The sequence below is a fragment of the Lithobates pipiens genome, unplaced genomic scaffold (assembly GCF_037356315.1).
Source record: "Lithobates pipiens isolate NorthernLeopardFrog02 unplaced genomic scaffold, aLitPip1_a1.2 Scaffold_8, whole genome shotgun sequence".
In the NCBI taxonomy this organism is placed as follows: Eukaryota; Metazoa; Chordata; class Amphibia; order Anura; family Ranidae; genus Lithobates; species Lithobates pipiens.
In genome coordinates this window covers 607,488,906-607,510,564 of record NW_027507903.1, presented here as the reverse complement: position 1 = coordinate 607,510,564, position 21,659 = coordinate 607,488,906, and the positions used below count along the sequence as shown (strand labels likewise).

Genomic DNA, 21,659 nt, shown 5'->3' with positions numbered 1-21,659 from the left:
TACCACGCTTGGGAGACTCAAGGCTGCCATTAAGCTTGCGCAAAACTGAAAACGTTATAAATGGAAAGACTCCACGGCAGGCACTGCTGAGATTTGAACTCAGGATCTCCTGTTTACTAGACAGGCACTTTCACCAACTAAGCCACAGCGCCTCACGTGGTGCACATCCTTTGCAACCCAGTCAAGTGCAGAGTGGGTGCAGGGGGCAGTGCAGGGCGTAACAGGAATGCGGGGGCTGGAGCTGGGGGGTATTGGGGGGGGCGGCTCGCACAGAAGTTAAAGCTGTGGACAGAGGGGAGTACAAAAGTGGGACAGGGTGGGTCTGACTGAGTGCAGAGGGGAGAGCTGTGGATTGGGCCGAGGAGGGGGCATGGAAGGGAGGTAGAATGTCTAGGTCCAGGTTGACAGTGCCTTTTTTTCTATGTGTACAAGACCTTTGTGCCATGAAATGCTTTACGTTAAGCACGTTTACATTGATTACGAACTAAACTACCGACGAGGATGGGATTCGAACCCATGCGTGCAGAGCACAATGGATTAGCAGTCCATCGCCTTAACCACTCGGCCACCTCGTCATGTGTAACCTAGAACCTTGGGCCGTTTCTTGTCTGTGGCTTTTGAGAAGGGCTTAGCCAGATTCCGGCAATCTGGGAGGGCGCACGGAGAGTCTGCCAGGAGTCTGAGTATGTCTGAGCACCACGTCCTCCTGGGGCAATATGCTTCCTTCTGAGAGGCACCACCTTCGGTGACCCCCTTGGTGATTGACGTAGGCCATAGCCATGGCATTGTCCAACTGGATTCCCATCTGAGGTTCTCACAGAAGAAGAGGTATGCAACATTGAAGGGAGGCCTGAATTGTCCTGTGCTCCAGAATGTTGATGGGAAGGCGGGCTCCCTCCAAAGAATAAGTCCCCTGCATTCAAAAGGGCACCCAGGACTGATCTTTAGCCTGATAGGCTGATATGTACAGTGGGAATTTTTCAAGTCGTTGGAGGCAGGGTCTTGCCTGGGTCCAGCGCTGGGTCGGTGGGCTACCACGCTTGGGAGACTGAGGGGTGACATTCAGCTTGCGCAATACTGAAAATGTTAGAAATGGATGGACTCCACGGCAGGCACTGCTGAGATTTGAACTCAGGATCTCCTGTTTACTAGACAGGCGCTTTCACCAACTAAGCCACAGCGCCCCACTTGGGGATAGCTCTTTGTGAGAATTTTTCAAATCTTTGGAGGCAAGGTCTTCCCTCAAGCTAGCACTGGGTTGGAAACCTACCACGCTTGGGAGACTCAAGGCTGCCATTAAGCTTGCGCAAAACTGAAAACGTTATAAATGGAAAGACTCCACGGCAGGCACTGCTGAGATTTGAACTCAGGATCTCCTGTTTACTAGACAGGCGCTTTCACCAACTAAGCCACAGCGCCTCACGTGGTGCACATCCTTTGCAACCCAGTCAAGTGCAGAGTGGGTGCAGGGGGCAGTGCAGGGCGTAACAGGAATGCGGGGGCTGGAGCTGGGGGGTATTGGGGGGGGGCGGCTCGCACAGAAGTTAAAGCTGTGGACAGAGGGGAGTACAAAAGTGGGACAGGGTGGGTCTGACTGAGTGCAGAGGGGAGAGCTGTGGATTGGGCCGAGGAGGGGGCATGGAAGGGAGGTAGAATGTCTAGGTCCAGGTTGACAGTGCCTTTTTTTCTATGTGTACAAGACCTTTGTGCCATGAAATGCTTTACGTTAAGCACGTTTACATTGATTACGAACTAAACTACCGACGAGGATGGGATTCGAACCCATACGTGCAGAGCACAATGGATTAGCAGTCCATCGCCTTAACCACTCGGCCACCTCGTCATGTGTAACCTAGAACCTTGGGCCGTTTCTTGTCTGTGGCTTTTGAGAAGGGCTTAGCCAGATTCCGGCAATCTGGGAGGGCGCAGGGAGAGTCAGCCAGGAGACTGAGTATGTCTGAGCACCACGTCCTCCTGGGGCAATATGCTTCCTTCTGAGAGGCACCACCTTCGGTGACCCCCTTGGTGATTGACGTAGGCCATAGCCATGGCATTGTCCAACTGGATTCCCATCTGAGGTTCTCACAGAAGAAGAGGTATGCAACATTGAAGGGAGGCCTGAATTGTCCTGTGCTCCAGAATGTTGATGGGAAGGCGGGCTCCCTCCAAAGAATAAGTCCCCTGCATTCAAAAGGGCACCCAGGACTGATCTTTAGCCTGATAGGCTGATATGTACAGTGGGAATTTTTCAAGTCGTTGGAGGCAGGGTCTTGCCTGGGTCCAGCGCTGGGTCGGTGGGCTACCACGCTTGGGAGACTGAGGGGTGACATTCAGCTTGCGCAATACTGAAAATGTTAGAAATGGATGGACTCCACGGCAGGCACTGCTGAGATTTGAACTCAGGATCTCCTGTTTACTAGACAGGCACTTTCACCAACTAAGCCACAGCGCCCCACTTGGGGGATAGCTCTTTGTGAGAATTTTTCAAATCTTTGGAGGCAAGGTCTTCCCTCAAGCTAGCACTGGGTTGGAAACCTACCACGCTTGGGAGACTCAAGGCTGCCATTAAGCTTGCGCAAAACTGAAAACGTTATAAATGGAAAGACTCCACGGCAGGCACTGCTGAGATTTGAACTCAGGATCTCCTGTTTACTAGACAGGCGCTTTCACCAACTAAGCCACAGCGCCTCATGTGGTGCACATCCTTTGCAACCCAGTCAAGTGCAGAGTGGGTGCAGGGGGCAGTGCAGGGCGTAACAGGAATGCGGGGGCTGGAGCTGGGGGGGTATTGGGGGGGGGCGGCTCGCACAGAAGTTAAAGCTGTGGACAGAGGGGAGTACAAAAGTGGGACAGGGTGGGTCTGACTGAGTGCAGAGTGGAGAGCTGTGGATTGGGCCGAGGAGGGGGCATGGAAGGGAGGTAGAATGTCTAGGTCCAGGTTGACAGTGCCTTTTTTTCTATGTGTACAAGACCTTTGTGCCATGAAATGCTTTACGTTAAGCACGTTTACATTGATTACGAACTAAACTACCGACGAGGATGGGATTCGAACCCATGCGTGCAGAGCACAATGGATTAGCAGTCCATCGCCTTAACCACTCGGCCACCTCGTCATGTGTAACCTAGAACCTTGGGCCGTTTCTTGTCTGTGGCTTTTGAGAAGGGCTTAGCCAGATTCCGGCAATCTGGGAGGGCGCACGGAGAGTCAGCCAGGAGACTGAGTATGTCTGAGCACCATGTCCTCCTGGGGCAATATGCTTCCTTCTGAGAGGCACCACCTTCGGTGACCCCCTTGGTGATTGACGTAGGCCATAGCCATGGCATTGTCCAACTGGATTCCCATCTGAGGTTCTCACAGAAGAAGAGGTATGCAACATTGAAGGGAGGCCTGAATTGTCCTGTGCTCCAGAATGTTGATGGGAAGGCGGGCTCCCTCCAAAGAATAAGTCCCCTGCATTCAAAAGGGCACCCAGGACTGATCTTTAGCCTGATAGGCTGATATGTACAGTGGGAATTTTTCAAGTCGTTGGAGGCAGGGTCTTGCCTGGGTCCAGCGCTGGGTCGGTGGGCTACCACGCTTGGGAGACTGAGGGGTGACATTCAGCTTGCGCAATACTGAAAATGTTAGAAATGGATGGACTCCACGGCAGGCACTGCTGAGATTTGAACTCAGGATCTCCTGTTTACTAGACAAGCACTTTCACCAACTAAGCCACAGCGCCCCACTTGGGGGATAGCTCTTTGTGAGAATTTTTCAAATCTTTGGAGGCAAGGTCTTCCCTCAAGCTAGCACTGGGTTGGAATCCTACCACGCTTGGGAGACTCAAGGCTGCCATTAAGCTTGCGCAAAACTGAAAACGTTATAAATGGAAAGACTCCACGGCAGGCACTGCTGAGATTTGAACTCAGGATCTCCTGTTTACTAGACAGGCGCTTTCACCAACTAAGCCACAGCGCCTCACGTGGTGCACATCCTTTGCAACCCAGTCAAGTGCAGAGTGGGTGCAGGGGGCAGTGCAGGGCGTAACAGGAATGCGGGGGCTGGAGCTGGGGGGTATTGGGGGGGGGCGGCTCGCACAGAAGTTAAAGCTGTGGACAGAGGGGAGTACAAAAGTGGGACAGGGTGGGTCTGACTGAGTGCAGAGGGGAGAGCTGTGGATTGGGCTGAGGAGGGGGCATGGAAGGGAGGTAGAATGTCTAGGTCCAGGTTGACAGTGCCTTTTTTTCTATGTGTACAAGACCTTTGTGCCATGAAATGCTTTACTTTAAGCACGTTTACATTGATTACGAACTAAACTACCGACAAGGATGGGATTCGAACCCATGCGTGCAGAGCACAATGGATTAGCAGTCCATCGCCTTAACCACTCGGCCACCTCGTCATGTGTAACCTAGAACCTTGGGCCGTTTCTTGTCTGTGGCTTTTGAGAAGGGCTTAGCCAGATTCCGGCAATCTGGGAGGGCGCACGGAGAGTCTGCCAGGAGTCTGAGTATGTCTGAGCACCACGTCCTCCTGGGGCAATATGCTTCCTTCTGAGAGGCACCACCTTCGGTGACCCCCTTGGTGATTGACGTAGGCCATAGCCATGGCATTGTCCAACTGGATTCCCATCTGAGGTTCTCACAGAAGAAGAGGTATGCAACATTGAAGGGAGGCCTGAATTGTCCTGTGCTCCAGAATGTTGATGGGAAGGCGGGCTCCCTCCAAAGAATAAGTCCCCTGCATTCAAAAGGGCACCCAGGACTGATCTTTAGCCTGATAGGCTGATATGTACAGTGGGAATTTTTCAAGTCGTTGGAGGCAGGGTCTTGCCTGGGTCCAGCGCTGGGTCGGTGGGCTACCACGCTTGGGAGACTGAGGGGTGACATTCAGCTTGCGCAATACTGAAAATGTTAGAAATGGATGGACTCCACGGCAGGCACTGCTGAGATTTGAACTCAGGATCTCCTGTTTACTAGACAGGCGCTTTCACCAACTAAGCCACAGCGCCCCACTTGGGGGATAGCTCTTTGTGAGAATTTTTCAAATCTTTGGAGGCAAGGTCTTCCCTCAAGCTAGCACTGGGTTGGAAACCTACCACGCTTGGGAGACTCAAGGCTGCCATTAAGCTTGCGCAAAACTGAAAACGTTATAAATGGAAAGACTCCACGGCAGGCACTGCTGAGATTTGAACTCAGGATCTCCTGTTTACTAGACAGGCGCTTTCACCAACTAAGCCACAGCGCCTCACGTGGTGCACATCCTTTGCAACCCAGTCAAGTGCAGAGTGGGTGCAGGGGGCAGTGCAGGGCGTAACAGGAATGCGGGGGCTGGAGCTGGGGAGGGGGGGGGGGGTATTGGGGGGGGCGGCTCGCACAGAAGTTAAAGCTGTGGACAGAGGGGAGTACAAAAGTGGGACAGGGTGGGTCTGACTGAGTGCAGAGGGGAGAGCTGTGGATTGGGCCGAGGAGGGGGCATGGAAGGGAGGTAGAATGTCTAGGTCCAGGTTGACAGTGCCTTTTTTTCTATGTGTACAAGACCTTTGTGCCATGAAATGCTTTACGTTAAGCACGTTTACATTGATTACGAACTAAACTACCGACGAGGATGGGATTCGAACCCATGCGTGCAGAGCACAATGGATTAGCAGTCCATCGCCTTAACCACTCGGCCACCTCGTCATGTGTAACCTAGAACCTTGGGCCGTTTCTTGTCTGTGGCTTTTGAGAAGGGCTTAGCCAGATTCCGGCAATCTGGGAGGGCGCACGGAGAGTCTGCCAGGAGTCTGAGTATGTCTGAGCACCACGTCCTCCTGGGGCAATATGCTTCCTTCTGAGAGGCACCACCTTCGGTGACCCCCTTGGTGATTGACGTAGGCCATAGCCATGGCATTGTCCAACTGGATTCCCATCTGAGGTTCTCACAGAAGAAGAGGTATGCAACATTGAAGGGAGGCCTGAATTGTCCTGTGCTCCAGAATGTTGATGGGAAGGCGGGCTCCCTCCAAAGAATAAGTCCCCTGCATTCAAAAGGGCACCCAGGACTGATCTTTAGCCTGATAGGCTGATATGTACAGTGGGAATTTTTCAAGTCGTTGGAGGCAGGGTCTTGCCTGGGTCCAGCGCTGGGTCGGTGGGCTACCACGCTTGGGAGACTGAGGGGTGACATTCAGCTTGCGCAATACTGAAAATGTTAGAAATGGATGGACTCCACGGCAGGCACTGCTGAGATTTGAACTCAGGATCTCCTGTTTACTAGACAGGCGCTTTCACCAACTAAGTCACAGCGCCCCACTTGGGGGATAGCTCTTTGTGAGAATTTTTCGAATCTTTGGAGGCAAGGTCTTCCCTCAAGCTAGCACTGGGTTGGAAACCTACCACGCTTGGGAGACTCAAGGCTGCCATTAAGCTTGCGCAAAACTGAAAACGTTATAAATGGAAAGACTCCACGGCAGGCACTGCTGAGATTTGAACTCAGGATCTCCTGTTTACTAGACAGGCGCTTTCACCAACTAAGCCACTGCGCCTCACGTGGTGCACATCCTTTGCAACCCAGTCAAGTGCAGAGTGGGTGCAGGGGGCAGTGCAGGGCGTAACAGGAATGCGGGGGCTGGAGCTGGGGGGGGGGGGGTATTGGGGGGGGCGGCTCGCACAGAAGTTAAAGCTGTGGACAGAGGGGAGTACAAAAGTGGGACAGGGTGGGTCTGACTGAGTGCAGAGGGGAGAGCTGTGGATTGGGCCGAGGAGGGGGCATGGAAGGGAGGTAGAATGTCTAGGTCCAGGTTGACAGTGCCTTTTTTTCTATGTGTACAAGACCTTTGTGCCATGAAATGCTTTACGTTAAGCACGTTTACATTGATTACGAACTAAACTACCGACGAGGATGGGATTCGAACCCATGCGTGCAGAGCACAATGGATTAGCAGTCCATCGCCTTAACCACTCGGCCACCTCGTCATGTGTAACCTAGAACCTTGGGCCGTTTCTTGTCTGTGGCTTTTGAGAAGGGCTTAGCCAGATTCCGGCAATCTGGGAGGGCGCACGGAGAGTCTGCCAGGAGTCTGAGTATGTCTGAGCACCACGTCCTCCTGGGGCAATATGCTTCCTTCTGAGAGGCACCACCTTCGGTGACCCCATTGGTGATTGACGTAGGCCATAGCCATGGCATTGTCCAACTGGATTCCCATCTGAGGTTCTCACAGAAGAAGAGGTATGCAACATTGAAGGGAGGCCTGAATTGTCCTGTGCTCCAGAATGTTGATGGGAAGGCGGGCTCCCTCCAAAGAATAAGTCCCCTGCATTCAAAAGGGCACCCAGGACTGATCTTTAGCCTGATAGGCTGATATGTACAGTGGGAATTTTTCAAGTCGTTGGAGGCAGGGTCTTGCCTGGGTCCAGCGCTGGGTCGGTGGGCTACCACGCTTGGGAGACTGAGGGGTGACATTCAGCTTGCGCAATACTGAAAATGTTAGAAATGGATGGACTCCACGGCAGGCACTGCTGAGATTTGAACTCAGGATCTCCTGTTTACTAGACAGGCACTTTCACCAACTAAGCCACAGCGTCCCACTTGGGGGATAGCTCTTTGTGAGAATTTTTCAAATCTTTGGAGGCAAGGTCTTCCCTCAAGCTAGCACTGGGTTGGAAACCTACCACGCTTGGGAGACTCAAGGCTGCCATTAAGCTTGCGCAAAACTGAAAACGTTATAAATGGAAAGACTCCACGGCAGGCACTGCTGAGATTTGAACTCAGGATCTCCTGTTTACTAGACAGGCGCTTTCACCAACTAAGCCACAGCGCCTCACGTGGTGCACATCCTTTGCAACCCAGTCAAGTGCAGAGTGGGTGCAGGGGGCAGTGCAGGGCGTAACAGGAATGCGGGGGCTGGAGCTGGGGGGTATTGGGGGGGGCGGCTCGCACAGAAGTTAAAGCTGTGGACAGAGGGGAGTACAAAAGTGGGACAGGGTGGGTCTGACTGAGTGCAGAGGGGAGAGCTGTGGATTGGGCCGAGGAGGGGGCATGGAAGGGAGGTAGAATGTCTAGGTCCAGGTTGACAGTGCCTTTTTTTCTATGTGTACAAGACCTTTGTGCCATGAAATGCTTTACGTTAAGCACGTTTACATTGATTACGAACTAAACTACCGACGAGGATGGGATTCGAACCCATGCGTGCAGAGCACAATGGATTAGCAGTCCATCGCCTTAACCACTCGGCCACCTCGTCATGTGTAACCTAGAACCTTGGGCCGTTTCTTGTCTGTGGCTTTTGAGAAGGGCTTAGCCAGATTCCGGCAATCTGGGAGGGCGCACGGAGAGTCAGCCAGGAGACTGAGTATGTCTGAGCACCACGTCCTCCTGGGGCAATATGCTTCCTTCTGAGAGGCACCACCTTCGGTGACCCCCTTGGTGATTGACGTAGGCCATAGCCATGGCATTGTCCAACTGGATTCCCATCTGAGGTTCTCACAGAAGAAGAGGTATGCAACATTGAAGGGAGGCCTGAATTGTCCTGTGCTCCAGAATGTTGATGGGAAGGCGGGCTCCCTCCAAAGAATAAGTCCCCTGCATTCAAAAGGGCACCCAGGACTGATCTTTAGCCTGATAGGCTGATATGTACAGTGGGAATTTTTCAAGTCGTTGGAGGCAGGGTCTTGCCTGGGTCCAGCGCTGGGTCGGTGGGCTACCACGCTTGGGAGACTGAGGGGTGACATTCAGCTTGCGCAATACTGAAAATGTTAGAAATGGATGGACTCCACGGCAGGCACTGCTGAGATTTGAACTCAGGATCTCCTGTTTACTAGACAGGCGCTTTCGCCAACTAAGCCACAGCGCCCCACTTGGGGGATAGCTCTTTGTGAGAATTTTTCAAATCTTTGGAGGCAAGGTCTTCCCTCAAGCTAGCACTGGGTTGGAAACCTACCACGCTTGGGAGACTCAAGGCTGCCATTAAGCTTGCACAAAACTGAAAACGTTATAAATGGAAAGACTCCACGGCAGGCACTGCTGAGATTTGAACTCAGGATCTCCTGTTTACTAGACAGGCGCTTTCACCAACTAAGCCACAGCGCCTCACGTGGTGCACATCCTTTGCAACCCAGTCAAGTGCAGAGTGGGTGCAGGGCGTAACAGGAATGCGGGGGCTGGAGCTGGGGGGTATTGGGGGGGGCGGCTCGCACAGAAGTTAAAGCTGTGGACAGAGGGGAGTACAAAAGTGGGACAGGGTGGGTCTGACTGAGTGCAGAGGGGAGAGCTGTGGATTGGGCCGAGGAGGGGGCATGGAAGGGAGGTAGAATGTCTAGGTCCAGGTTGACAGTGCCTTTTTTTCTATGTGTACAAGACCTTTGTGCCATGAAATGCTTTACGTTAAGCACGTTTACATTGATTACGAACTAAACTACCGACGAGGATGGGATTCGAACCCATGCGTGCAGAGCACAATGGATTAGCAGTCCATCGCCTTAACCACTCGGCCACCTCGTCATGTGTAACCTAGAACCTTGGGCCGTTTCTTGTCTGTGGCTTTTGAGAAGGGCTTAGCCAGATTCCGGCAATCTGGGAGGGCGCACGGAGAGTCTGCCAGGAGTCTGAGTATGTCTGAGCACCACGTCCTCCTGGGGCAATATGCTTCCTTCTGAGAGGCACCACCTTCGGTGACCCCCTTGGTGATTGACGTAGGCCATAGCCATGGCATTGTCCAACTGGATTCCCATCTGAGGTTCTCACAGAAGAAGAGGTATGCAACATTGAAGGGAGGCCTGAATTGTCCTGTGCTCCAGAATGTTGATGGGAAGGCGGGCTCCCTCCAAAGAATAAGTCCCCTGCATTCAAAAGGGCACCCAGGACTGATCTTTAGCCTGATAGGCTGATATGTACAGTGGGAATTTTTCAAGTCGTTGGAGGCAGGGTCTTGCCTGGGTCCAGCGCTGGGTCGGTGGGCTACCACGCTTGGGAGACTGAGGGGTGACATTCAGCTTGCGCAATACTGAAAATGTTAGAAATGGATGGACTCCACGGCAGGCACTGCTGAGATTTGAACTCAGGATCTCCTGTTTACTAGACAGGCACTTTCACCAACTAAGCCACAGCGCCCCACTTGGGGGATAGCTCTTTGTGAGAATTTTTCAAATCTTTGGAGGCAAGGTCTTCCCTCAAGCTAGCACTGGGTTGGAAACCTACCACGCTTGGGAGACTCAAGGCTGCCATTAAGCTTGCGCAAAACTGAAAACGTTATAAATGGAAAGACTCCACGGCAGGCACTGCTGAGATTTGAACTCAGGATCTCCTGTTTACTAGACAGGCGCTTTCACCAACTAAGCCACAGCGCCTCACGTGGTGCACATCCTTTGCAACCCAGTCAAGTGCAGAGTGGGTGCAGGGGGCAGTGCAGGGCGTAACAGGAATGCAGGGGCTGGAGCTGGGGGGTATTGGGGGGGGGGCGGCTCGCACAGAAGTTAAAGCTGTGGACAGAGGGGAGTACAAAAGTGGGACAGGGTGGGTCTGACTGAGTGCAGAGGGGAGAGCTGTGGATTGGGCCGAGGAGGGGGCATGGAAGGGAGGTAGAATGTCTAGGTCCAGGTTGACAGTGCCTTTTTTTCTATGTGTACAAGACCTTTGTGCCATGAAATGCTTTACGTTAAGCACGTTTACATTGATTACGAACTAAACTACCGACGAGGATGGGATTCGAACCCATGCGTGCAGAGCACAATGGATTAGCAGTCCATCACCTTAACCACTCGGCCACCTCATCATGTGTAACCTAGAACCTTGGGCCGTTTCTTGTCTGTGGCTTTTGAGAAGGGCTTAGCCAGATTCCGGCAATCTGGGAGGGCGCACGGAGAGTCTGCCAGGAGTCTGAGTATGTCTGAGCACCACGTCCTCCTGGGGCAATATGCTTCCTTCTGAGAGGCACCACCTTCGGTGACCCCCTTGGTGATTGACGTAGGCCATAGCCATGGCATTGTCCAACTGGATTCCCATCTGAGGTTCTCACAGAAGAAGAGGTATGCAACATTGAAGGGAGGCCTGAATTGTCCTGTGCTCCAGAATGTTGATGGGAAGGCGGGCTCCCTCCAAAGAATAAGTCCCCTGCATTCAAAAGGGCACCCAGGACTGATCTTTAGCCTGATAGGCTGATATGTACAGTGGGAATTTTTCAAGTCGTTGGAGGCAGGGTCTTGCCTGGGTCCAGCGCTGGGTCGGTGGGCTACCACGCTTGGGAGACTGAGGGGTGACATTCAGCTTGCGCAATACTGAAAATGTTAGAAATGGATGGACTCCACGGCAGGCACTGCTGAGATTTAAACTCAGGATCTCCTGTTTACTAGACAGGCGCTTTCACCAACTAAGCCACAGCGTCCCACTTGGGGGATAGCTCTTTGTGAGAATTTTTCAAATCTTTGGAGGCAAGGTCTTCCCTCAAGCTAGCACTGGGTTGGAAACCTACCACGCTTGGGAGACTCAAGGCTGCCATTAAGCTTGCGCAAAACTGAAAACGTTATAAATGGAAAGACTCCACGGCAGGCACTGCTGAGATTTGAACTCAGGATCTCCTGTTTACTAGACAGGCGCTTTCACCAACTAAGCCACAGCGCCTCACGTGGTGCACATCCTTTGCAACCCAGTCAAGTGCAGAGTGGGTGCAGGGGGCAGTGCAGGGCGTAACAGGAATGCGGGGGCTGGAGCTGGGGGGGGGGGTATTGGGGGGGGGCGGCTCGCACAGAAGTTAAAGCTGTGGACAGAGGGGAGTACAAAAGTGGGACAGGGTGGGTCTGACTGAGTGCAGAGGGGAGAGCTGTGGATTGGGCCGAGGAGGGGGCATGGAAGGGAGGTAGAATGTCTAGGTCCAGGTTGACAGTGCCTTTTTTTCTATGTGTACAAGACCTTTGTGCCATGAAATGCTTTACGTTAAGCACGTTTACATTGATTACGAACTAAACTACCGACGAGGATGGGATTCGAACCCATGCGTGCAGAGCACAATGGATTAGCAGTCCATCGCCTTAACCACTCGGCCACCTCGTCATGTGTAACCTAGAACCTTGGGCCGTTTCTTGTCTGTGGCTTTTGAGAAGGGCTTAGCCAGATTCCGGCAATCTGGGAGGGCGCACGGAGAGTCTGCCAGGAGTCTGAGTATGTCTGAGCACCACGTCCTCCTGGGGCAATATGCTTCCTTCTGAGAGGCACCACCTTCGGTGACCCCCTTGGTGATTGACGTAGGCCATAGCCATGGCATTGTCCAACTGGATTCCCATCTGAGGTTCTCACAGAAGAAGAGGTATGCAACATTGAAGGGAGGCCTGAATTGTCCTGTGCTCCAGAATGTTGATGGGAAGGTGGGCTCCCTCCAAAGAATAAGTCCCCTGCATTCAAAAGGGCACCCAGGACTGATCTTTAGCCTGATAGGCTGATATGTACAGTGGGAATTTTTCAAGTCGTTGGAGGCAGGGTCTTGCCTGGGTCCAGCGCTGGGTCGGTGGGCTACCACGCTTGGGAGACTGAGGGGTGACATTCAGCTTGCGCAATACTGAAAATGTTAGAAATGGATGGACTCCACGGCAGGCACTGCTGAGATTTGAACTCAGGATCTCCTGTTTACTAGACAGGCGCTTTCACCAACTAAGCCACAGCGCCCCACTTGGGGGATAGCTCTTTGTGAGAATTTTTCAAATCTTTGGAGGCAAGGTCTTCCCTCAAGCTAGCACTGGGTTGGAAACCTACCACGCTTGGGAGACTCAAGGCTGCCATTAAGCTTGCGCAAAACTGAAAACGTTATAAATGGAAAGACTCCACGGCAGGCACTGCTGAGATTTGAACTCAGGATCTCCTGTTTACTAGACAGGCGCTTTCACCAACTAAGCCACAGCGCCTCACGTGGTGCACATCCTTTGCAACCCAGTCAAGTGCAGAGTGGGTGCAGGGGGCAGTGCAGGGCGTAACAGGAATGCGGGGGCTGGAGCTGGGGGGTATTGGGGGGGGCGGCTCGCACAGAAGTTAAAGCTGTGGACAGAGGGGAGTACAAAAGTGGGACAGGGTGGGTCTGACTGAGTGCAGAGGGGAGAGCTGTGGATTGGGCCGAGGAGGGGGCATGGAAGGGAGGTAGAATGTCTAGGTCCAGGTTGACAGTGCCTTTTTTTCTATGTGTACAAGACCTTTGTGCCATGAAATGCTTTACGTTAAGCACGTTTACATTGATTACGAACTAAACTACCGACGAGGATGGGATTCGAACCCATGCGTGCAGAGCACAATGGATTAGCAGTCCATCGCCTTAACCACTCGGCCACCTCGTCATGTGTAACCTAGAACCTTGGGCCGTTTCTTGTCTGTGGCTTTTGAGAAGGGCTTAGCCAGATTCCGGCAATCTGGGAGGGCGCACGGAGAGTCTGCCAGGAGTCTGAGTATGTCTGAGCACCACGTCCTCCTGGGGCAATATGCTTCCTTCTGAGAGGCACCACCTTCGGTGACCCCCTTGGTGATTGACGTAGGCCATAGCCATGGCATTGTCCAACTGGATTCCCATCTGAGGTTCTCACAGAAGAAGAGGTATGCAACATTGAAGGGAGGCCTGAATTGTCCTGTGCTCCAGAATGTTGATGGGAAGGCGGGCTCCCTCCAAAGAATAAGTCCCCTGCATTCAAAAGGGCACCCAGGACTGATCTTTAGCCTGATAGGCTGATATGTACAGTGGGAATTTTTCAAGTCGTTGGAGGCAGGGTCTTGCCTGGGTCCAGCGCTGGGTCGGTGGGCTACCACGCTTGGGAGACTGAGGGGTGACATTCAGCTTGCGCAATACTGAAAATGTTAGAAATGGATGGACTCCACGGCAGGCACTGCTGAGATTTTAACTCAGGATCTCCTGTTTACTAGACAGGCACTTTCACCAACTAAGCCACAGCGCCCCACTTGGGGGATAGCTCTTTGTGAGAATTTTTCAAATCTTTGGAGGCAAGGTCTTCCCTCAAGCTAGCACTGGGTTGGAAACCTACCACGCTTGGGAGACTCAAGGCTGCCATTAAGCTTGCGCAATACTGAAAACGTTATAAATGGAAAGACTCCACGGCAGGCACTGCTGAGATTTGAACTCAGGATCTCCTGTTTACTAGACAGGCGCTTTCACCAACTAAGCCACAGCGCCTCACGTGGTGCACATCCTTTGCAACCCAGTCAAGTGCAGAGTGGGTGCAGGGGGCAGTGCAGGGCGTAACAGGAATGCGGGGGCTGGAGCTGGGGGGTATTGGGGGGGGCCGGCTCGCACAGAAGTTAAAGCTGTGGACAGAGGGGAGTACAAAAGTGGGACAGGGTGGGTCTGACTGAGTGCAGAGGGGAGAGCTGTGGATTGGGCCGAGGAGGGGGCATGGAAGGGAGGTAGAATGTCTAGGTCCAGGTTGACAGTGCCTTTTTTTCTATGTGTACAAGACCTTTGTGCCATGAAATGCTTTACGTTAAGCACGTTTACATTGATTACGAACTAAACTACCGACGAGGATGGGATTCGAACCCATGCGTGCAGAGCACAATGGATTAGCAGTCCATCGCCTTAACCACTCGGCCACCTCGTCATGTGTAACCTAGAACCTTGGGCCGTTTCTTGTCTGTGGCTTTTGAGAAGGGCTTAGCCAGATTCCGGCAATCTGGGAGGGCGCACGGAGAGTCTGCCAGGAGTCTGAGTATGTCTGAGCACCACGTCCTCCTGGGGCAATATGCTTCCTTCTGAGAGGCACCACCTTCGGTGACCCCCTTGGTGATTGACGTAGGCCATAGCCATGGCATTGTCCAACTGGATTCCCATCTGAGGTTCTCACAGAAGAAGAGGTATGCAACATTGAAGGGAGGCCTGAATTGTCCTGTGCTCCAGAATGTTGATGGGAAGGCGGGCTCCCTCCAAAGAATAAGTCCCCTGCATTCAAAAGGGCACCCAGGACTGATCTTTAGCCTGATAGGCTGATATGTACAGTGGGAATTTTTCAAGTCGTTGGAGGCAGGGTCTTGCCTGGGTCCAGCGCTGGGTCGGTGGGCTACCACGCTTGGGAGACTGAGGGGTGACATTCAGCTTGCGCAATACTGAAAATGTTAGAAATGGATGGACTCCACGGCAGGCACTGCTGAGATTTGAACTCAGGATCTCCTGTTTACTAGACAGGCGCTTTCACCAACTAAGCCACAGCGCCCCACTTGGGGGATAGCTCTTTGTGAGAATTTTTCAAATCTTTGGAGGCAAGGTCTTCCCTCAAGCTAGCACTGGGTTGGAAACCTACCCAGCTTGGGAGACTCAAGGCTGCCATTAAGCTTGCGCAAAACTGAAAACGTTATAAATGGAAAGACTCCACGGCAGGCACTGCTGAGATTTGAACTCAGGATCTCCTGTTTACTAGACAGGCGCTTTCACCAACTAAACCACAGCGCCTCACTGGTGCACATCCTTTGCAACCCAGTCAAGTGCAGAGTGGGTGCAGGGGGCAGTGCAGGGCGTAACAGGAATGCGGGGGCTGGAGCTGGGGGGTATTGGGGGGGGCGGCTCGCACAGAAGTTAAAGCTGTGGACAGAGGGGAGTACAAAAGTGGGACAGGGTGGGTCTGACTGAGTGCAGAGGGGAGAGCTGTGGATTGGGCCGAGGAGGGGGCATGGAAGGGAGGTAGAATGTCCAAGTCCAGGTTGACAGTGCCTTTTTTTCTATGTGTACAAGACCTTTGTGCCATGAAATGCTTTACGTTAAGCACGTTTACATTGATTACAAACTAAACTACCGACGAGGATGGGATTCGAACCCATGCATGCAGAGCACAATGGATTAGCAGTCCATCGCCTTAACCACTCGGCCACCTCGTCATGTGTAACCTAGACCCTTGGGCCGTTTCTTGTCTGTGGCTTTTGAGAAGGGCTTAGCCAGATTCCGGCAATCTGGGAGGGCGCACGGAGAGTCTGCCAGGAGTCTGAGTATGTCTGAGCACCACGTCCTCCTGGGGCAATATGCTTCCTTCTGAGAGGCACCACCTTCGGTGACCCCCTTGGTGATTGACGTAGGCCATAGCCATGGCATTGTCCAACTGGATTCCCATCTGAGGTTCTCACAGAAGAAGAGGTATGCAACATTGAAGGGAGGCCTGAATTGTCCTGTGCTCCAGGATGTTGATGGGAAGGCGGGCTCCCTCCAAAGAATAAGTCCCCTGCATTCAAAAGGGCACCCAGGACTGATCTTTAGCCTGATAGGCTGATATGTACAGTGGGAATTTTTCAAGTCATTGGAGGCAGGGTCTTGCCTGGGTCCAGCGCTGGGTCGGTGGGCTACCACGCTTGGGAGACTGAGGGGTGACATTCAGCTTGCGCAATACTGAAAATGTTAGAAATGGATGGACTCCACGGCAGGCACTGCTGAGATTTGAACTCAGGATCTCCTGTTTACTAGACAGGCGCTTTCACCAACTAAGCCACAGCGCCCCACTTGGGGGATAGCTCTTTGTGAGAATTTTTCAAATCTTTGGAGGCAAGGTCTTCCCTCAAGCTAGCACTGGGTTGGAAACCTACCACGCTTGGGAGACTCAAGGCTGCCATTAAGCTTGCGCAAAACTGAAAACGTTATAAATGGAAAGACTCCACGGCAGGCACTGCTGAGATTTGAACTCAGGATCTCCTGTTTACTAGACAGGCGCTTTCACCAACTAAGCCACAGCGCCTCACATGGTGCACATCCTTTGCAACCCAGTCAAGTGCAGAGTGGGTGCAGGGGGCAGTGCAGGGCGTAACAGGAATGCGGGGGCTGGAGCTGGGGGGGGGGGGGTATTGGGGGGGGCGGCTCGCACAGAAGTTAAAGCTGTGGACAGAGGGGAGTACAAAAGTGGGACAGGGTGGGTCTGACTGAGTGCAGAGGGGAGAGCTGGGATTGGGCCGAGGAGGGGGCATGGAAGGGAGGTAGAATGTCAAGGTCCAGGTTGACAGTGCCTTTTTTTCTATGTGTACAAGACCTTTGTGCCATGAAATGCTTTACGTTAAGCACGTTTACATTGATTACGAACTAAACTACCGACGAGGATGGGATTCGAACCCACGCGTGCAGAGCACAATGGATTAGCAGTCCATCGCCTTAACCACTCGGCCACCTCGTCATGTGTAACCTAGAACCTTGGGCCGTTTCTTGTCTGTGGCTTTTGAGAAGGGCTTAGCCAGGTTCCGGCAATCTGGGAGGGCGCACGGAGAGTCTGCCAGGAGTCTGAGTATGTCTGAGCACCACGTCCTCCTGGGGCAATATGCTTCCTTCTGAGAGGCACCACCTTCGGTGACCCCCTTGGTGATTGACGTAGGCCATAGCCATGGCATTGTCCAACTGGATTCCCATCTGAGGTTCTCACAGAAGAAGAGGTATGCAACATTGAAGGGAGGCCTGAATTGTCCTGTGCTCCAGAATGTTGATGGGAAGGCGGGCTCCCTCCAAAGAATAAGTCCCCTGCATTCAAAAGGGCACCCAGGACTGATCTTTAGCCTGATAGGCTGATATGTACAGTGGGAATTTTTCAAGTCGTTGGAGGCAGGGTCTTGCCTGGGTCCAGCGCTGGGTCGGTGGGCTACCACGCTTGGGAGACTGAGGGGTGACATTCAGCTTGCGCAATACTGAAAATGTTAGAAATGGATGGACTCCACGGCAGGCACTGCTGAGATTTGAACTCAGGATCTCCTGTTTACTAGACAGGCGCTTTCACCAACTAAGCCACAGCGCCCCACTTGGGGGATAGCTCTTTGTGAGAATTTTTCAAATCTTTGGAGGCAAGGTCTTCCCTCAAGCTAGCACTGGGTTGGAAACCTACCACGCTTGGGAGACTCAAGGCTGCCATTAAGCTTGCGCAAAACTGAAAACGTTATAAATGGAAAGACTCCACGGCAGGCACTGCTGAGATTTGAACTCAGGATCTCCTGTTTACTAGACAGGCGCTTTCACCAACTAAGCCACAGCGCCTCACTGGTGCACATCCTTTGCAACCCAGTCAAGTGCAGAGTGGGTGCAGGGGGCAGTGCAGGGCGTAACAGGAATGCGGGGGCTGGAGCTGGGGGGTATTGGGGGGGGCGGCTCGCACAGAAGTTAAAGCTGTGGACAGAGGGGAGTACAAAAGTGGGACAGGGTGGGTCTGACTGAGTGCAGAGGGGAGAGCTGTGGATTGGGCCGAGGAGGGGGCATGGAAGGGAGGTAGAATGTCTAGGTCCAGGTTGACAGTGCCTTTTTTTCTATGTGTACAAGACCTTTGTGCCATGAAATGCTTTACGTTAAGCACGTTTACATTGATTACAAACTAAACTACCGACGAGGATGGGATTCGAACCCATGCATGCAGAGCACAATGGATTAGCAGTCCATCGCCTTAACCACTCGGCCACCTCGTCATGTGTAACCTAGACCCTTGGGCCGTTTCTTGTCTGTGGCTTTTGAGAAGGGCTTAGCCAGATTCCGGCAATCTGGGAGGGCGCACGGAGAGTCTGCCAGGAGTCTGAGTATGTCTGAGCACCACGTCCTCCTGGGGCAATATGCTTCCTTCTGAGAGGCACCACCTTCGGTGACCCCCTTGGTGATTGACGTAGGCCATAGCCATGGCATTGTCCAACTGGATTCCCATCTGAGGTTCTCACAGAAGAAGAGGTATGCAACATTGAAGGGAGGCCTGAATTGTCCTGTGCTCCAGGATGTTGATGGGAAGGCGGGCTCCCTCCAAAGAATAAGTCCCCTGCATTCAAAAGGGCACCCAGGACTGATCTTTAGCCTGATAGGCTGATATGTACAGTGGGAATTTTTCAAGTCATTGGAGGCAGGGTCTTGCCTGGGTCCAGCGCTGGGTCGGTGGGCTACCACGCTTGGGAGACTGAGGGGTGACATTCAGCTTGCGCAATACTGAAAATGTTAGAAATGGATGGACTCCACGGCAGGCACTGCTGAGATTTGAACTCAGGATCTCCTGTTTACTAGACAGGCGCTTTCACCAACTAAGCCACAGCGCCCCACTTGGGGGATAGCTCTTTGTGAGAATTTTTCAAATCTTTGGAGGCAAGGTCTTCCCTCAAGCTAGCACTGGGTTGGAAACCTACCACGCTTGGGAGACTCAAGGCTGCCATTAAGCTTGCGCAAAACTGAAAACGTTATAAATGGAAAGACTCCATGGCAGGCACTGCTGAGATTTGAACTCAGGATCTCCTGTTTACTAGACAGGCGCTTTCACCAACTAAGCCACAGCGCCTCACGTGGTGCACATCCTTTGCAACCCAGTCAAGTGCAGAGTGGGTGCAGGGGGCAGTGCAGGGCGTAACAGGAATGCGGGGGCTGGAGCTGGGGGGGGGGGGGTATTGGGGGGGGCGGCTCGCACAGAAGTTAAAGCTGTGGACAGAGGGGAGTACAAAAGTGGGACAGGGTGGGTCTGACTGAGTGCAGAGGGGAGAGCTGTGGATTGGGCCGAGGAGGGGGCATGGAAGGGAGGTAGAATGTCTAGGTCCAGGTTGACAGTGCCTTTTTTTCTATGTGTACAAGACCTTTGTGCCATGAAATGCTTTACGTTAAGCACGTTTACATTGATTACAAACTAAACTACCGACGAGGATGGGATTCGAACCCATGCGTGCAGAGCACAATGGATTAGCAGTCCATCGCCTTAACCACTCGGCCACCTCGTCATGTGTAACCTAGAACCTTGGGCCGTTTCTTGTCTGTGGCTTTTGAGAAGGGCTTAGCCAGATTCCGGCAATCTGGGAGGGCGCACGGAGAGTCTGCCAGGAGTCTGAGTATGTCTGAGCACCACGTCCTCCTGGGGCAATATGCTTCCTTCTGAGAGGCACCACCTTCGGTGACCCCCTTGGTGATTGACGTAGGCCATAGCCATGGCATTGTCCAACTGGATTCCCATCTGAGGTTCTCACAGAAGAAGAGGTATGCAACATTGAAGGGAGGCCTGAATTGTCCTGTGCTCCAGGATGTTGATGGGAAGGCGGGCTCCCTCCAAAGAATAAGTCCCCTGCATTCAAAAGGGCACCCAGGACTGATCTTTAGCCTGATAGGCTGATATGTACAGTGGGAATTTTTCAAGTCGTTGGAGGCAGGGTCTTGCCTGGGTCCAGCGCTGGGTCGGTGGGCTACCACGCTTGGGAGACTGAGGGGTGACATTCAGCTTGCGCAATACTGAAAATGTTAGAAATGGATGGACTCCACGGCAGGCACTGCTGAGATTTGAACTCAGGATCTCCTGTTTACTAGACAGGCGCTTTCACCAACTAAGCCACAGCGCCCCACTTGGGGGATAGCTCTTTGTGAGAATTTTTCAAATCTTTGGAGGCAAGGTCTTCCCTCAAGCTAGCACTGGGTTGGAAACCTACCACGCTTGGGAGACTCAAGGCTGCCATTAAGCTTGCGCAAAACTGAAAACGTTATAAATGGAAAGACTCCACGGCAGGCACTGCTGAGATTTGAACTCAGGATCTCCTGTTTACTAGACAGGCGCTTTCACCAACTAAGCCACAGCGCCTCACGTGGTGCACATCCTTTGCAACCCAGTCAAGTGCAGAGTGGGTGCAGGGGGCAGTGCAGGGCGTAACAGGAATGCGGGGGCTGGAGCTGGGGGGGGGGGGTATTGGGGGGGGCGGCTCGCACAGAAGTTAAAGCTGTGGACAGAGGGGAGTACAAAAGTGGGACAGGGTGGGTCTGACTGAGTGCAGAGGGGAGAGCTGTGGATTGGGCCGAGGAGGGGGCATGGAAGGGAGGTAGAATGTCTAGGTCCAGGTTGACAGTGCCTTTTTTTCTATGTGTACAAGACCTTTGTGCCATGAAATGCTTTACGTTAAGCACGTTTACATTGATTACGAACTAAACTACCGACGAGGATGGGATTCGAACCCATGCGTGCAGAGCACAATGGATTAGCAGTCCATCGCCTTAACCACTCGGCCACCTCGTCATGTGTAACCTAGAACCTTGGGCCGTTTCTTGTCTGTGGCTTTTGAGAAGGGCTTAGCCAGATTCCGGCAATCTGGGAGGGCGCACGGAGAGTCTGCCAGGAGTCTGAGTATGTCTGAGCACCACGTCCTCCTGGGGCAATATGCTTCCTTCTGAGAGGCACCACCTTCGGTGACCCCCTTGGTGATTGACGTAGGCCATAGCCATGGCATTGTCCAACTGGATTCCCATCTGAGGTTCTCACAGAAGAAGAGGTATGCAACATTGAAGGGAGGCCTGAATTGTCCTGTGCTCCAGAATGTTGATGGGAAGGCGGGCTCCCTCCAAAGAATAAGTCCCCTGCATTCAAAAGGGCACCCAGGACTGATCTTTAGCCTGATAGGCTGATATGTACAGTGGGAATTTTTCAAGTCGTTGGAGGCAGGGTCTTGCCTGGGTCCAGCGCTGGGTCGGTGGGCTACCACGCTTGGGAGACTGAGGGGTGACATTCAGCTTGCGCAATACTGAAAATGTTAGAAATGGATGGACTCCACGGCAGGCACTGCTGAGATTTGAACTCAGGATCTCCTGTTTACTAGACAGGCGCTTTCACCAACTAAGCCACAGCGCCCCACTTGGGGGATAGCTCTTTGTGAGAATTTTTCAAATCTTTGGAGGCAAGGTCTTCCCTCAAGCTAGCACTGGGTTGGAAACCTACCACGCTTGGGAGACTCAAGGCTGCCATTAAGCTTGCGCAAAACTGAAAACGTTATAAATGGAAAG

General features: G+C 52.8%; 17 non-coding genes across 17 annotated transcripts; all 17 read right to left on the bottom strand.

Annotated features, from left to right (window-relative positions):
- Positions 1 to 493: 493 nt before the first annotated feature.
- TRNAS-GCU (transfer RNA serine (anticodon GCU)) lies at positions 494 to 575 on the bottom strand. Its single transcript has one exon. It is a non-coding gene; the product is annotated as a tRNA-Ser (tRNA).
- A 1,186-nt stretch (positions 576 to 1,761) lies between these two features.
- On the bottom strand, positions 1,762 to 1,843 carry TRNAS-GCU (transfer RNA serine (anticodon GCU)). Its single transcript has one exon. It is a non-coding gene; the product is annotated as a tRNA-Ser (tRNA).
- A 1,188-nt stretch (positions 1,844 to 3,031) lies between these two features.
- Positions 3,032 to 3,113, bottom strand: TRNAS-GCU (transfer RNA serine (anticodon GCU)). Its single transcript has one exon. It is a non-coding gene; the product is annotated as a tRNA-Ser (tRNA).
- A 1,187-nt stretch (positions 3,114 to 4,300) lies between these two features.
- Positions 4,301 to 4,382, bottom strand: TRNAS-GCU (transfer RNA serine (anticodon GCU)). Its single transcript has one exon. It is a non-coding gene; the product is annotated as a tRNA-Ser (tRNA).
- A 1,197-nt stretch (positions 4,383 to 5,579) lies between these two features.
- On the bottom strand, positions 5,580 to 5,661 carry TRNAS-GCU (transfer RNA serine (anticodon GCU)). The gene has a single exon. It is a non-coding gene; the product is annotated as a tRNA-Ser (tRNA).
- Positions 5,662 to 6,854: 1,193 nt separating this feature from the next.
- TRNAS-GCU (transfer RNA serine (anticodon GCU)) lies at positions 6,855 to 6,936 on the bottom strand. Its single transcript has one exon. It is a non-coding gene; the product is annotated as a tRNA-Ser (tRNA).
- Positions 6,937 to 8,122: 1,186 nt separating this feature from the next.
- On the bottom strand, positions 8,123 to 8,204 carry TRNAS-GCU (transfer RNA serine (anticodon GCU)). The gene has a single exon. It is a non-coding gene; the product is annotated as a tRNA-Ser (tRNA).
- A 1,174-nt stretch (positions 8,205 to 9,378) lies between these two features.
- Positions 9,379 to 9,460, bottom strand: TRNAS-GCU (transfer RNA serine (anticodon GCU)). The gene has a single exon. It is a non-coding gene; the product is annotated as a tRNA-Ser (tRNA).
- Positions 9,461 to 10,648: 1,188 nt separating this feature from the next.
- TRNAS-GCU (transfer RNA serine (anticodon GCU)) lies at positions 10,649 to 10,730 on the bottom strand. The gene has a single exon. It is a non-coding gene; the product is annotated as a tRNA-Ser (tRNA).
- Positions 10,731 to 11,922: 1,192 nt separating this feature from the next.
- Positions 11,923 to 12,004, bottom strand: TRNAS-GCU (transfer RNA serine (anticodon GCU)). The gene has a single exon. It is a non-coding gene; the product is annotated as a tRNA-Ser (tRNA).
- A 1,186-nt stretch (positions 12,005 to 13,190) lies between these two features.
- Positions 13,191 to 13,272, bottom strand: TRNAS-GCU (transfer RNA serine (anticodon GCU)). Its single transcript has one exon. It is a non-coding gene; the product is annotated as a tRNA-Ser (tRNA).
- Positions 13,273 to 14,459: 1,187 nt separating this feature from the next.
- TRNAS-GCU (transfer RNA serine (anticodon GCU)) lies at positions 14,460 to 14,541 on the bottom strand. The gene has a single exon. It is a non-coding gene; the product is annotated as a tRNA-Ser (tRNA).
- A 1,185-nt stretch (positions 14,542 to 15,726) lies between these two features.
- TRNAS-GCU (transfer RNA serine (anticodon GCU)) lies at positions 15,727 to 15,808 on the bottom strand. Its single transcript has one exon. It is a non-coding gene; the product is annotated as a tRNA-Ser (tRNA).
- A 1,192-nt stretch (positions 15,809 to 17,000) lies between these two features.
- On the bottom strand, positions 17,001 to 17,082 carry TRNAS-GCU (transfer RNA serine (anticodon GCU)). The gene has a single exon. It is a non-coding gene; the product is annotated as a tRNA-Ser (tRNA).
- Positions 17,083 to 18,267: 1,185 nt separating this feature from the next.
- On the bottom strand, positions 18,268 to 18,349 carry TRNAS-GCU (transfer RNA serine (anticodon GCU)). Its single transcript has one exon. It is a non-coding gene; the product is annotated as a tRNA-Ser (tRNA).
- Positions 18,350 to 19,542: 1,193 nt separating this feature from the next.
- On the bottom strand, positions 19,543 to 19,624 carry TRNAS-GCU (transfer RNA serine (anticodon GCU)). The gene has a single exon. It is a non-coding gene; the product is annotated as a tRNA-Ser (tRNA).
- A 1,192-nt stretch (positions 19,625 to 20,816) lies between these two features.
- Positions 20,817 to 20,898, bottom strand: TRNAS-GCU (transfer RNA serine (anticodon GCU)). Its single transcript has one exon. It is a non-coding gene; the product is annotated as a tRNA-Ser (tRNA).
- Between the last annotated feature and the right edge of the window lie 761 nt (positions 20,899 to 21,659).